This window comes from Dermacentor variabilis, chromosome 1 (genome assembly GCF_050947875.1).
Source record: "Dermacentor variabilis isolate Ectoservices chromosome 1, ASM5094787v1, whole genome shotgun sequence".
NCBI classification, from domain to species: Eukaryota; Metazoa; Arthropoda; class Arachnida; order Ixodida; family Ixodidae; genus Dermacentor; species Dermacentor variabilis.
In genome coordinates, this window is record NC_134568.1 from 96,353,100 (window position 1) to 96,364,771 (window position 11,672).

The 11,672-nt window shown below is 45.8% G+C and overlaps 1 long non-coding RNA gene across 1 annotated transcript; it reads right to left on the bottom strand.

Annotated features, from left to right (window-relative positions):
• Positions 1–522: 522 nt before the first annotated feature.
• On the bottom strand, positions 523–6,705 carry LOC142581234 (uncharacterized). Its single transcript, XR_012828285.1, has 3 exons — positions 6,340–6,705; positions 1,475–6,270; positions 523–668 (listed from the first exon to the last, which is right to left on the bottom strand). It is a non-coding gene; the product is annotated as an uncharacterized LOC142581234 (long non-coding RNA).
• Positions 6,706–11,672: the final 4,967 nt, after the last annotated feature.

The window sequence follows — 11,672 nt, forward strand, 5'->3', positions numbered from 1 at the left end:
TTTGGAACTTTGTGGTTTTGCTCTGCCAGCTGCTTGACCAAAACAAGCAAAATGTGCTTCGGATATTCCACAAATTCATTCTGTATGCATTTGGTACAATAAAATTTGTTTCAAGAATGGACAAATGCAGTGATCGTTGCATAGAAAACTGCAACACACCAATTTTTAGTTTCATGCTTCATTATTTTCTCAGAGCCCCAAAGAAAGCATGCGAGGTTTGAAAATGTATCGTGCGACTGAGTGCTGGCCTGCCGCGACATTAGTGCACTCGGTCTGGAGAACTGATTAATGCTGCACATTCATTGAACATGGTGGATGCGAGACAATGGCCCTGACCATCCCTCATGCATTGGCATCCCCTGCCTAAACCACCTCACCAACACAGCCTGTTAACAGCAAGAAAGCTGACAGCGCTTCCAAGAATTTATATGCACTATTTATTAGTATCGCCCCCTACTGAACTTGCTCCATTGCTTTGCTGGCAATTGTCTTGACAAAAGTGGAAGCCGAATCAGTTGTGTTCGATAAGTTTTATTTACATACAACCTATTATAATGTCAACCTTTCTTCGCCTCTTCAACTGTTCCACTGCTGCTGCTGCCATCTTGAGGAGGGGCAATGTACATGGCAGGTGCATGGGAGGATTTGCAACAATTCCCTCTGGAAAGCTGTAATCAGATTGGGGGCAAAGTTTAAAAAGTCGCAAATACAAAAAGGATGAAGAGTATCGTAACCTTGTACATGTTGATCACACCACATATTTCAGCTGCAGCTGTGCCTTTTCTCATCAACCAAGCTACAGTTCTTGCAATGTTTCACTTTGTGATGCATAGTATGAATTGAGAAGACTAGCTGCTACTCTAGTAGTTGTGCAGGCCGCAAGGGAACAGTGCCTGGCCTTTGTGCTTGTATGCATCAATTTCTCTCTTTCGGTCTCGCCCAAGCTGCACCAAAATGTTATCTACGAGTGTCGTGCCAAAAAGGCCTGGCAACATTTCGTAGTAAGCCGTTCGACCCATTTATTGCACTGATGCATACAGTGCAACCAAATGAAGGAAATGACATCGCCTAGGTGATTAGTAAATTACCCTTCTAAAATACCACAAGAGCAACTTTAACTGTGGCAAGAGCCTCAGCAAAAACATAAGACACAAAAGTGAAGGAATAGCGACACCTTCAAGTTCCCGCACCAACTCACCGTGACAAGCGCGGATTTTGACAGTGTCTGCTTGAGCTTAGTTATTTGGAGATACATGGAGTTGAATGCTTTTACGAGCATAGAGATGCCGCACTATGCTAGCTTGCCTTTTATGGCTATAGAAAGTTGTATACTGCCACATGTCTATGCCTATTGTTCCGATTAGAATCTATATTGAAGCTGCTTTGAGCAACGAGCGGTGTTTTATTTCAGTGCTAAGGATACATTGGGAGTAGTGTGCCCAGACAAAAGTATTGCAGAAGCTGCAGTGCTTACCTTTGTGCTCGCTGAATGATCACGGGAGAAGGTAAAGATGCAGTCAGAAAGCACCCTTTGTATGGAAAAGAAAGCACTACAACTAGACATGGTGACAGTTGTGGGCAAATTAAAAATATTATAATGATAATTCAAGGTATGGTATGGCATGTTTATGCTATTTATGAAAAATAAACATGGCAAGTGTGTCCATGCCAACAATTGGCACAGGATGTGCAGATGCAAAGCTGCAATACAGCACCACGGCGTCAAAATGACAGTACGCAAGTGGTGGTCCAGCATCGAAACTTCAAACAATGTACCCACACTGCAACACTGGGAGGCCATGCTGTGTGACATAAGCCTGTGTACACGCAGCAGGCGCAGGCGCTGTCGGGCACAGGACGTAACAGCAACTATTTCTCCTAAGGATTCAATAAAAGGATTTCTCTACCTCACACATCATGCGATGCGCCGTGTGAGGAAATGACAGTGCCACTACTCTTGCAGGATATGAATGGTGCACAACACCACCTCGAGCGTTGGAGCGCATTTCTCCCTGTGTACTGCAAACACAAGTGGTGCACGCAAGGTAACATTTAATACATCGCTTCCAAATGCCATCAATGAACACAAACAGCAAAGAAAGCTTAAATAACTTTCAGTGTGTTGGATCTGCATATTGTTTACATCCTGTCTACATGCCACATTGTTCATTTGTTTAAAGCATGTATGAGAGCACTCGCGTCACTGTTCAAAAGTGCATAGTGGCATGGTACTTTTTCCAATTTCGTGCACTTTCTTTTGTGCTGAAAAAATAACCACAGCGGCTATCTTCATAAAAATGAAGCAGTTAGATATTTCTCAATAAGCAGTCAGTATTTAAAAGTTGCTCTAAAGGGCAGTCTACTGAACTGATTGCATTAGAGTACTGCAGGCTTAATTTCTTTCGTTCTTTCTCTTTTAAAGCCTCGGCACAAGTTAGCTGAAACACCCTGTATATTGTACTGCATATTGTACAAACACCCTCACTATGAGTAACAGTTATACTACAATTCTTATCCCTTTTGCACTGCATGGTCTCAGCAGTGCTCTGCATATGTTATTGCAGAAACTATAAGTATGGAATTGGAAGGAAAAATTCTAGCATTATGCCAGATGTGCATCCTTACCTTCCTGACATACCTTGCTAAGCAAAGCGATTCCTAGCTAAACAGGAAAATTGAGAGGGCAACGGTCAGGAGCACCTCAAGCCTGCCGGACAACGCATGGGTGGCCCTGAAAAGGGCCGTTTGATGGCAGGCAACATTTAGTGCTGTGTTGACATGTGCCGATAAGCTGGCCTACAAAACTTCATGCATTCATATGACTTGTGGCCCTTGGTGTTGCAGAAGCAGCACTTGACTGCCTTGTAGAGAGCGCCTGGTTCAGCACGTGCAGGTGACTTGACACAATGGCCAAACTGCTGAGCAAGACCATTAACAACGATCTTTGCCAACTGGTCGATTCCTCGGCCCCTGTGCACATGGTACCCATCGTCAGCAAACATGGGGCGCCTCGGCTTCTTTGATGCATTGAGAAATCGACGCTGGAGGGGGAAAAAAAAAAGCAGCGCAATTGGGACAAATGTTTGTAATGTATTCAGATCACTGCGATATGTACAGCCTGGAGCACAAACATGGACATTGCAGGCACATTCGGCGTATTTTCAACGCGGTGAGCGTGCGGGCCTGTTCAGACTGGACAGCTTGCGTGGCTGCACGCACCGCCGAGGAGGCGGAGCATCTAATGTTTTTGTGGCGCACGTCTCGCCATCTCGTGGCACCGGTCGTCCATCCTCATCACGGGCACACCGGCGTCGTTACTGCGCCACCGTCGTCTGGTGTTCCGAATGGCTGCGGCAAAGCGGAAGGCTCCAGCGGGCAGGAAAAAAATTGGTCCGCGAGTGATTGGACTCGCCACCTCATTTTGCGCCTGGCGAGGAGGTTTGCCTGCTTTAGCCGCCCCGTCTTCGGTGTGAACGTGCCTTTAGAGTCAAAATGAACAGCTTACACTTGCACATTTTTTTGCTTGGTAGCGCATTCAAGTTGCTTGCTCCTACCTAGTCTTTTATATGTCTAGGCTCCTCACATCTTAAAGTGGCTGAACAAATAGTGCACAAATCAGAAACGAGAGTTTCTGTGGCCTAGCCTTCTTACACTTGCTCGTGTCACCTGATCCCATATCTCAAGAACTTTCTGCACTTGCAAGGATACCATTCAAGATTGACCTTGTCTATTTTTCTTATGGGCTGCCCACTGATTATGAGGATGCTGACATCGAAGGATCTCAAGTGGTTCTCAAGCATTTTGGTGACAAACGGAATACAGTATGCTGAGCTACAACTGACTTGATATCTGTCAGCACCAATGAATGCAGTAGTTAGTGTTCTTATTAAATAGAGTCCAGCCTAACAGCAGATGGACACCCATGGTTTGAATCCCCGTGTTGGCAAATTTAACTGGCTGAAATCAAGCATTTAAAAGACATTCACTTAGTTCCATCCCTTCAATATGTGAGCGCACTGAAGATCAAAGGTCAGGTTATGTGGCTGCAGCACCTTCTGTTCATGCAGCATAGCTTTGCTTTTTTTTTTTTACCCAGAAATTTAGCATGCACATGCCTTGCGTGCAAGCCACATCTATTACAACAGAAACAGCATTTTCCACTCGTGAGCAAAAGTTTGGATGCAAGCTATGGTAGAATTTTTTTATCCAGCTTACGCATGCACGCTGAAATCCAAGTGGTACAGCCAGTACGTGCCTGTTCAACCAATGCAATGCATTGAGACACTTCTGACAGCGCATGGCTGTAACAGAAAAGGTTTAAAATTTTCACTAATGCCATGGACTTATGAACTTTTATGAATGTACCTTCAGCTTTCGCAGGCTTTCAAGTAGCTCAAACGTAAGGTGGCCTGTGTGTTATTGCTATCCAGTCTGAGCGTAATAGGAGCCAGTCAAATTAGTAAAACATATGAAGTCAATGTGCACACAAAGACTATATGTAGTATGACTTTGTGCCACAGGTAGCTAACAGCTTCCAATTCACGGTTCTTGTAATATGCTTCTGGCATCCATCTACAGTGATCTGTTTCATATAACGGGGATGTGTGTGTTGGCTGAAAACAAGAAAATATGCTAGAAAATGTATTAACCAATCGATGCAATATATACTTTCCGGTAGAGTTTTGCATAGAAAAGTTAGCAGATTCCATGCATACGTGAAAATCGGTTATAAGTGAAGCCTTTGTAATGTTCAGTAAAATGTAATCACTCATTCACTTCTATAGCTCAACACTCAATGCATGCCCTGGTCTCTAGTTCATTTTTGTCCACACTCGGCTGCCTTTCCGACTTATCTGTGTCTGACTTTTTAAATTTTCTGTTGTATACTTAATTTCTTGCCTCTTGTTCTGCTTGTCTACCCAGTGGTACATGTTGAGCTGCACTTAACCGGTAATCCAAGTTCCTATTTGGACACATGCCAAGTAGCACATATCCAGTGCCAGATACATAGTGACCAATATTGGTAGGACTGCAGCAGCCACCATCCACTGATCAAGGAAGAGTCAAAAAGGGTTTTTTTTTTTTTAGAAACTATGAACATGGTCTTACCTTTGAATAGTGTGCGCATCTTAACCCTTTCATGGAAGCAAGCAGAGAACAGATTGCTTTGTGTCCAAGACATTACAAGTGCTTTTTTTTTGTGCGGTATTTTTCACATAACGTAAAATCTCAAAGCTGACCATTCTGTAATAGCAAAAAGTGGGAATACGTCCCACTATACAGCCTCAAGGCCCGTTTCTACCTACTCGTGGTCACCTGTAATGTGATTACAAGCAGCCAGATTAGCCAGTACATTATACATGAAGTTTGTGCAAGTTGTCATTATACTTATCCAGCATGCTTTGTATGAGAATCTTCATTCAGGGCTTTCCACTATCGCAAGGGTTCTTAGAAGAAAGATGCTTCTTGAAAATCCTTCAGGGCTATGCAGTTCTCATATGTAGCAATGTGATTTGTTCGCGATGCTAATAATTTGATCACCTGTTTTGGTAGCTGTGGGCACCAGAAATTTAGGCATCTAACCGCACCAAAATCCAGCTATTATGAAAACACGGAATTTCGATCAAAAGAGTCCATTTGCCGCTATGGTGGTTTGAAGGAAGGCGATAGAATAAACTAAACATTGTAGAAAGGGACGTAAATCTGCGTAATCGTTCTATCGCGTTGTTTGACAAAGAAATGGACGAAAAAAATATGCTTAAAGTGGTTCAGAAACATATATCCACACAGGAATGTTCAATTCTTGGAATTACATTTCACCGCTACAGAGCAGCGAAGTTGCCCTGAAAAGTGGGACTAATATTTCCGACCGTCCAACAAAGGGTGAAGTGCGCACAGTATGTACCTCAACACTTGCTTTGTTCACCGCAGTAATGCGATTCTGTAATGGAGACACAACTACGACAAACGATCTGCATTTCTACCGCAGCGAGCAGCGACAAAAAGTAAAACATTCTCAACAGAGTCAAAAATAAGCCAAGCATGTTCCGGACGGTATGCAACGGCATGCCGCTGGAAAAAGTGGGTGCATACCTCGGGGTTCAAAATCCGCAGACACGGCATGCGCTTCAGCGTAGCCGTCAATTTGCGGTTAAGCAAGCGACGCTTTTTCATTTTCTGCTCCGCATCAGCACCTTCTAGGCAGCGAGGGAGCACCTTGAAAACAAGCACGACGGGGGCCACGTCTCGTTGGAGTCGAACAACCAAGGCCTAAAATTTAAAAGAAATCACAACTATCAGCGCTTAATGTTTAGAATTTTGTGATTTCAGTAGACTCACCTTGATGTTGTCGCATATTTCTTGTGGATCCACGTTGCTTTCAAGATCGTTTCCGCCAACATAAAGGACGGCGAAATCGACACGCTCGAAACGCATCGTGGAGACAGCTCTCGCCAGCCGCACTGCATTGTAGCCAGCAAAACTGAAGGTGCAGGTTTTAATTGACTCAATTAGGCGCAGGCGCGACCTATTTAAGAATTTAACCTGACTGTCGCCGACAATGACACCGCGCAAGGAAGGCATGACCGAACACGATCCAGCGAGGGGTAAGAAGACCACGTGAACGTCAACCTACGTGAGCCGGCAGAAACCACAGGGATTTAGCAGCAGCACCTAGCAGCGTCTTTCCCTAGGCGTACAAGTACCTATCTGGGGGCAGGGAGAACGCTACTGGCCGACGTCATATCCGGTTTTCCTCCAAACCGGGTACAGCCAGCCTGCGGGGATACGCTTCTTATCCGTGCGGCGACCGCACAACCATGGCGCTGGTTCGAAGCGAAGCGGGGCGCAAGCCCTAGACCCCTAGGCTTCAGCGGCCGTTTGTTTTTTGTGTGGTTTATTGTGATGATTGCAAGAGCTATTCAGCACCTGCAAAGCTATTTGCCTAACGTAACAAGCAGCGGTACTCTTCCTGACAGTCTTCAGTACGTGCGATCACCAAAGGAAACAGAGGGATGTGCGTTGTGTTTACGCGAGGATCGGAAGGAATGAAGCCGCCGATTTCGTGTGTTTTAGGCCGTTTTTTGCATGTGCATTACAAACGTGAAGGCCATCGCACACACCTGCATTCTAAGCATCACACTAGTTCGGTACGCGCCAAAATGAAAAGATTTGCGATCGCCCACATCAGCATATAGTGTTCGTAGGCGTTGTGTGTGCGCGCGTCATCGATACGAAGATTGCACGTTTGTGCAGTGCTGGCTTGTGTTTCAGAAGTGATGACACGATGTGTAGCGATGAGCTTCATTGTCGTCTCATTGCAGGAATTCGTAATGTGCTGTTTGTGTCTTGCTTCGTGTGAGCTGTTTTGCCGGCTGCGATGCGCATTGGTGACCGCGAACACGTACAGAATGTTCGAGCGCTAGGGTTCTTACTTTTACGAAGCGTAAGTGTACTGTGATATGCACGTGCAATGTGTCGCAGTGGTGCTAGGCGTATAAGTGCTCGTTTCATGCAATATGCATATGTTCTGAAGTGAACAGTGCATAAGCGTTGCGGGCGAGTTTTGGTTCCGGCCCTTTCTGCCTCGTTCACGTATCTTGTGGGTTCTTCAGAAGTTATTTCTGCGCTGTGAAGGTGTTTATAGTCGCTGAGGGCAATATAAGGAACAGCTTAAAAGTTACGAGTACATGCGCGCTATCGTGAAATGCGGACGCGCCTGCACTGTTCTCATGAACGCAAATTTCGGGCACTCTTCATTTTTGTCATAGGGACATTGGTGTAAACAGCAGAAATCCTGAGGCGTATTTCTAGATTAAGCATAGTATACATTTTTATGCTGAGAGATTTGAGCGCCTTGCATGTGCAAGAAATTCAGCTGGTTGTTTCTTGTGTCTGAGTACACACTGTTAGTGCCAACACCAGTGGCACAGCATGATAAGCCTATAATGTGTGAAAACTAGATACTTCATTTTGATTCTTGACAATTTGCATTTTTTGATAAAAAGCTATATGCATGTTTTAACAAAGCATGAAGATGACAACACAACTGGTTCGAGGATTGTAGCAGAAAAACTTAATGAATGCGGGCACAGAAGGAACAACTATAGTCGGATACAACTTTAGAAGAAAGGGGAGGCCTCGCCCAGATGACCAAAGCGCGATGTCCGATTGCCTCCGTCACTAAAATAATTCCACTCAAAAAATCTTGCTTCTAAAACGCGTAATTCTAGGTATAAATAAAGAATTTTGTATTTTGATAACTGGTTTTGTAGAGTTCTCATGTGCTACAGCACATGCCGGATCGCGACCAAAAAATAACCCCTTGCCTTCCACAACGCTGCCCGTCGTCTGCTCTTTAGCTTCATGCAAGTGACAAAAGTAGAAAGAGCAGCTCTGGCTTTTGTGCTTGTTTGCATGTACACGGCACATTTACTACTCCTGTTCCGAGCTTCAAATGAATCGGTTGCTATTGAACAAGTACTTATATAAAACAATGCATTTATCGCAACCATTACAAACTCAAGATGCTCGGTGTCAGCAAAACCACAGTGTTCAAGGTGAGGAGGGAGGTCAAAGCTTTACATATTTCGGGTGGCAAACTATCGACGCCCTCGCGAAAGTGCCCACGAAATGCGGAGAAAAGAAGACACAGCAAGAAGTATGACACATTGTGCACACCGAGGTCGTGTGCACGATTTCTTTCGCCGCAACGAGATATCGACGGTCGAGAAGATCACTAACCAGTTCTCGAAGCGTATATGGTGTTATGTTTGTGCCCTGGAACATGTCTGACGGAGGGCCAGTGCTATGGTGTGTCGACTGTGGAGACAGCATTCATCCCCGCATGGTCCCTGCTTCGGGCACACGACTACGTGCACGGCTCAGGTTTCCCCTTGGCTGCACGACGTCCACGACGGAAGCGGCCACCGGATCACAGACTGCTATTCGGCCCCTCCCCGTGCCGGCAGCAATGCAACCCCCCCCTCCTTTGTCTAGCAGTGCCCGCACCACGAACGACTCCCACTGTGTTTGGGACGGTTTCCAAAGGAGGGCTGTGTTTCGACCCTGTGCCTTACAGTTGGTTCCCTTTGTTCTATGCGGGCCATAAAACTTCCCCGGCGCACCATTCTGACCGACCGCCAGATCGGCCTGACGCCGCAGCGCGGTTTGAGGAAGTGCCTGCCACCAAGAGCGGCGTTAGGACAACGGAGGCTGCCCAGACCCTCTCTCTCTCGACCTTGTTTTGTCCTTCGGGGCTGTCTGGCGAATCTGTGGACTGAGGGGTGTTATTTAAGCAGCTTGCAGCTACTCTGTTGGTCTCTCTCCTGGTAACGACGACAACATGTAAACATTATATAAAGAATTCTTCACCGAGAAAGCTCTCCTCATCTCTGACTCTGCGTGAAGTGGGGTCCAGACCTCCTGCCAGCCACACATACCTAGACACATGCAACAATGGATCTCCCATCACTGAAGCGTGTACTGTGTGTTGCCTGCTTGTTGAGATCTGATTCAAGCACGAGAAGAGGAGCCACAATTCGCTGCTGACCGATCAGGATGACATCGCTGAATGGCAGAATCGCTACCTTCGTGACGTGGAGCGCTACAGGCAGAAGGCCGAAAGATCTTTTTCCTGGACGAGACATGGGTGACGGTGGTACACACTGGGTCGATCGTGTGGACAGACATCGTGGTGCAGAAGCATGGACACCTATACGCTCGAGCAAATGGCCTGTCAACAGGTCTAAAACAACCTTCTGGAAAAGGCCAGCGCCTGATTGTGACGCACATTGGCAGCGAGGATAGCTTCGTCGATGGCTGCTTAGTTATATTCTGAGGCCAAAAAACAAGCGACTACCACGAAGAAATGGGCGGCAATCACTTCGAGGGATGGTTTAATGACGTTCTGCAGAAGTTGCCTGCTGGTAGCGTCATTGTTTTGGGCAATGCACCTTACCATTCCCGGCGAGAAGAGAAATTGCCGTCAACAGCTTGGAAGAAGAAAAAAATACAGGAGTGACTCAAAAGCAAAAACATCACCTACAGCGAAAGGGTGGTTAAAAAGCAGCTGCTTGAGTTGGTAGCATCTGTAAAGGCACACTTTCTGCGCTACATCGTAGACAATGCAGCTGAAAGGGCCGGTTGCATTGTACTCGGGCTCCCACCGTACCACTGCGAATTTAGTCCTATCGAGCTCGTGCGGGCAAAGGTAAAAAATGGCATAGCTGAGGACAACAGAAGCGTCAAGCTGTCCACGGTCAGAGACGTCTTGAGGGAAAAAATCAAGCACGTAACGGCGGAAGACTGGAGGAAAAAACTTCACCATGTGATGGACCTGGAGGCAAAGTTCAGGCTTGATATGTCTGGAAGTGACCACATGCAACCCATTATCATCCAACTGGGTGAAAATGACAGTGAAGAAAGCGACTCCGACTGTGAGCTGTCCGGCATTGAGCCACTCGATGAAGCATAACAGCTTCTTTTTAATGAAAGAACAGCCCTTACTAGGGCTACCAAAATATTGCCCGTGGGTTCGCAGCAGCCAAGCATTCTGCCGTCCTGCACAGATCGTGCTCAATATAAGTATTGGCATGGAAACGTGCTGAAATGCTGGAAAATCTGAATGCAAATACAGTTGTTAACCCTGAATAACTACGCGGGGCCCAAAATGATTATTCGGGCAGCCACTATCCAGCTTCACACGAAAAAGCAGTAGTCAACGTGAAAGTGAGAGCCACACCAATGTGCACGCCAAAGCACATTGTGCTTTGCGTGCAGTTGTGCTGCCCCTACTGTTATTTCCAGCCCATTGAGATGACTAATGCCAATGTCAGAAGGCCCAAAATACTCTATTGGGCAGCCACCTACGAGCATGACGGGCCCTGTGATGAGATAACAGTTGTCAGGGCATGCTTGAAAGGAACCTTTAGCATCTGCACTTCAAAGCGCAACCATGTCGTAGACATTGTAGGTGAAACAGCAGCAGTCAACGCGAAATTGACCGTCACTTTAGCAGTTTGCATGCAAAAGCACATTCATGTGGTCACATTCTTTATTTTGGTTATATGGCTCAGGCAAGTAATATGGACAAGAGAACAATTATCAAACATCATTAGCTTAGTGAGGACCAAAATACTCATTTGGGTAACTATTAATAGCAGTAGTCGAGGGCACGCTTGAAAGGCACCATTAGCAGTCTGCACGTCAAAGCACAGTCAAGCTGTCGCCACTGTCAGTGAAATGGCAGCAATCAATGCAAAAAGGACAGCCACTGTTGGCAGCTTGCATGCAAACACACATTAATGTGGTGGCATTGTTTATTTTGGCTACCTGGCCCAGGCAAGTAATGCGAATAAGCGAACAATTATCAAACATCAATAGCTTAGTTAGGCCCAAAATACTCAGTTGGGTAGCTATTAATAGCAGTAGTCGAGGGCACACTTGAAAGGCACCATTTGCAATCTGCACATCAAATCACAGTCATGCCGCAGCCTTTGTTATATTTGTTTATCTGACCGCGCAAGTAACACCAATGTAAGCACAATTATTCACCCTAAATAGCTCTGCTAACATTGTTTGTACTAAAAAATGCGGAGTGAAGTTGAATGTGTTTTATTGAGGTAATTATTTAATTCACAAGCCATCGGCATAGCGATCGATGGCCAGGTTCA